Source organism: Neurospora tetraspora (assembly GCF_033439725.1).
Source record: "Neurospora tetraspora strain CBS 560.94 chromosome Unknown B0H65scaffold_9, whole genome shotgun sequence".
Classification (NCBI taxonomy): domain Eukaryota; kingdom Fungi; phylum Ascomycota; class Sordariomycetes; order Sordariales; family Sordariaceae; genus Neurospora; species Neurospora tetraspora.
Genome location: NW_026944391.1, coordinates 245081 through 248421, shown reverse-complemented (window position 1 = coordinate 248421; position 3341 = coordinate 245081). Strand labels below are relative to the sequence as shown.

At 33.6% G+C, this 3341-nt stretch overlaps 1 non-coding gene across 1 annotated transcript; it reads right to left on the bottom strand.

Moving 5' to 3' along the window:
- Positions 1–335: 335 nt before the first annotated feature.
- On the bottom strand, positions 336–422 carry B0H65DRAFT_t453. Its single transcript has one exon. It is a non-coding gene; the product is annotated as a tRNA-OTHER (tRNA).
- Positions 423–3341: the final 2919 nt, after the last annotated feature.

Genomic DNA, 3341 nt, shown 5'->3' with positions numbered 1-3341 from the left:
CTATCGGCTATATATACTATATATAATATATATTTTTGGTGGGCCGGGATTGGTGAGACAACGTGATTGGCTGTTGCGTGTTGCCGTACGGGTTCTGGATTCTGATGCCGAGCTAGTACCGTGGCTCCGGAATGGATTTTGGAGGTGGGGTTCCAATTCTAAGACCCTATTGGCTGGAGCGGAGAGAGAGGCCGTTTCTTCGAGCAGGGATTAGTTTTACACGTGCCCAGTCACGTGTTGCCAGGGTTTTGGACTAGAGCGGGCCCTCTACATCTTTAACGCTTATTTAGGGAGGAAAGCGGGGAAGAAATTCCATCCGAAAAATCGGATGAAAGAGAGGGGAGCGGGATTCGAACCCACGACCTTTCGGATGAAACCGAAGGTGAACTAAGTTCAGATCTTCCCAACTGAGCTATCCCCCCTCCAGTAATTATAGTATTTTGACGTTATAGAATTTAATTTTACCGTTATCAAATTTTACAATAATTAAACGAGCATATCATTCTTGTAAGATAAAGACGGTCCGGGTTTGTCGATCTTTAATAATATTGTATCCTAGGAAGGTACGTACCTTTCCTAATTCTTTGAACTTAAAATAGTTAGTTAATAAATTGTTAACTTTATTAATAATATTAATAATTAGTACAGTAATAAGGAGGTCGTTAACGTAGAGGACTAATATTACGCCTAGCTTTATATTTATAAAGAAATAGGAATCGGCGTAAATAGGTACGAATCCAGCGTCTTTGAAAATTGGACAGAGGGTTTGAAATTAGTAAAGTGGGGAATTTTTAAAACTATACAAGGCCCTTAAGAATAGGTAAATAACGCTTTTTTTATTATTATAACTATCTATAGTTTTTCTCGAGAATTGTCGGTTATTTAACGTAGTATTTAATATTATTAGGAATAGGTATATTGAGAAAGGCCGTATTGAAATAGAATTAATAGTATTCGTAGTCGTTTATTGCTATAATAGTTAGGAAAAGACGAATATTAATAGAGTATACTACCACTACGTAAATATCTTGTACGGCCTAATTACTTTCTTCGTAATTATTATAAATTACCTATTTTACTTTAGCTATTTAATCCTTAGTATCGATATTAAATTTCTCATTATATACCTATTTACTAGGGGGAACGTCTATATTAATGGTTCTAGGTACGAATATATAGACTTTTCGATCTTCTAAGGCTTTGACCTACTTTTTTATAGTTAGGAATTAATATATTTCGAAATTAGCTTATTTGCGTACGATATAGTAATTCTTGGGGATAAACCGCTATACCTTTATTACAATTAAATATAGTATATGGTACTTGACCTTTATAGTTATAAAGTAATAAATACAAGTAGGTTTAATAAAACGACCCTTTATTATACTATAGAAGTTATTAGGTAGTATACCCGATTCTTAAATAATATTGCTTTAGTTATCTTTAATTTTCTAGAATCTATACTTATATCCTACTGGTTTAGCGTTTACACAACGAGGTCTGCCTTCGCTTACCTCTAGCTACGGCTCTTATACGTCGGACCTAGAGGGTTGGCTTCCCTATATTAACTATACCTAGGATTATTATTAGACCGGAAGCCGGAATAGGATAGTTGCAAGTTCCGAAATCTAAGTCGGAAGCTGAGATAGTATAATCGGAGGCTCCGACGTCTAAGTCGGAGGTTCTCGGAAGTAAGCCGGAGGCTGTGGGTATTGAGCTGGAGGCTATTATATTAATTAAAATTGCAATTTATTAATTCGTATAGTTAAAGGAGGAGTATATTATTGCGTTCGGTTGCGGTTTGGGGTACCTATAGGAAGTAAATGCGCTACCGACGCGGGGTTCTACAATATATTAGGTAAGGGAGTACTTAATATAGTATATATTATTAATTTATGGTCTTTAGAAGCATCGCATCGATTACGGGGTATAGGATCCTTTTTATTAAAATCCTGCAAGTCTACGAGGTTATTATTATATCTATCGTCTTCGTCTTTTTTTATTGAGGACTTAATATCTATTTATTGAAGAAGGTTTGGAGACGAAGGAGTATATTGTTAAGATTTAGGGATTAGAGACTATTAATTCAAGGGTTTTAGAATTAGTACTAGGGAGGTTAGAGCCTATTAATGTTGGGGAGCTAGAGGTACTAGCAACGTTATTAAGAGAATTAGAGGGTTCTAGGGAATTAGAGTAATTGAAGGTATTGGAGCGGTTGAAGGTACTAGAGTAGCTTCTAGAGAGAGTAATAGTATAACGGTTATCTCCTATAATTTCTTAACGATATACTAGGGAGGAGATATAACCGTTTATTATTAAAGCTAAAGTTATAAGATTTTACCGTCAACCATAATCTAGATTTAATAGCTATTATTAAAAACCTTATTAATTTTATCGATAGTTTAGTTGGAAAAAATAACGTAATATTTAATAATATTACCTTCCCTATTACGGATTAAATCCTTCTTCATAATTAGGTCTTCTCTAAGGAAGGTATTTACATTAATTCGAAGGATTTTACTAGTATTAAGGTTCTACATAAAGATTATACGATTGTAGAAATTATCGATTGTCGAAAGGTGCGGGGCGGGAGGGTTAGGGATTTATATATGAAAAAAGTGGATCCACGTGTAGATAGAGTTTTATCTACGTGTAGATAGAGTTTCTCAATACGAAACTAGGCGTAATACTAACCTTCTACGTTAATAACTTCCTTATTACTATATTAATTATTAATATTGTAAATGAAATTAAAGAATAGTTAGCTACCTATTTTAAATTTAAAGAGTTAGGAGGAGTACGCAGCTTTTTTTAAGTTATAATATTATAAAGGATCGTCAGATTCGTATAATTTTTATATTCTAAAAACGATATACCTATTCCATTACTACGAAGTTTAATAATAGTAAAATTAAATTCTATAATATTAAAATACTATGGCTACCGGACTATAAAGTTTATATGGGTATTAATCTTGGACTCGTGGGCACAAGAAGTGTATTAATTTTACTCAGTTAGGAAGATAAGAAAGGAAACGAAATATAGAGGGTTAAAATACATAATATTGCGGGCTAATTGGGTCTATATAATAGAAGATAATATTAGTAAATAGCAAGGGGGTAGGACAAACCCTACTACAATATGCCCCCGTAGCCCGAAACGGCTTTTGGAGACTTATTACGAGTAGATAAATAAAATATATATAGTATTGAGTTCTCCTTAAACCTAAGGAATAGTCCTTTCTTTTAGTCCTAGTAGTTCAATAAATTTTATATGCTTGTCCGCCTTTAAAGACTTCGTTAATCCGTCTATAATTATATCTTCCCTTCTAATATATATAA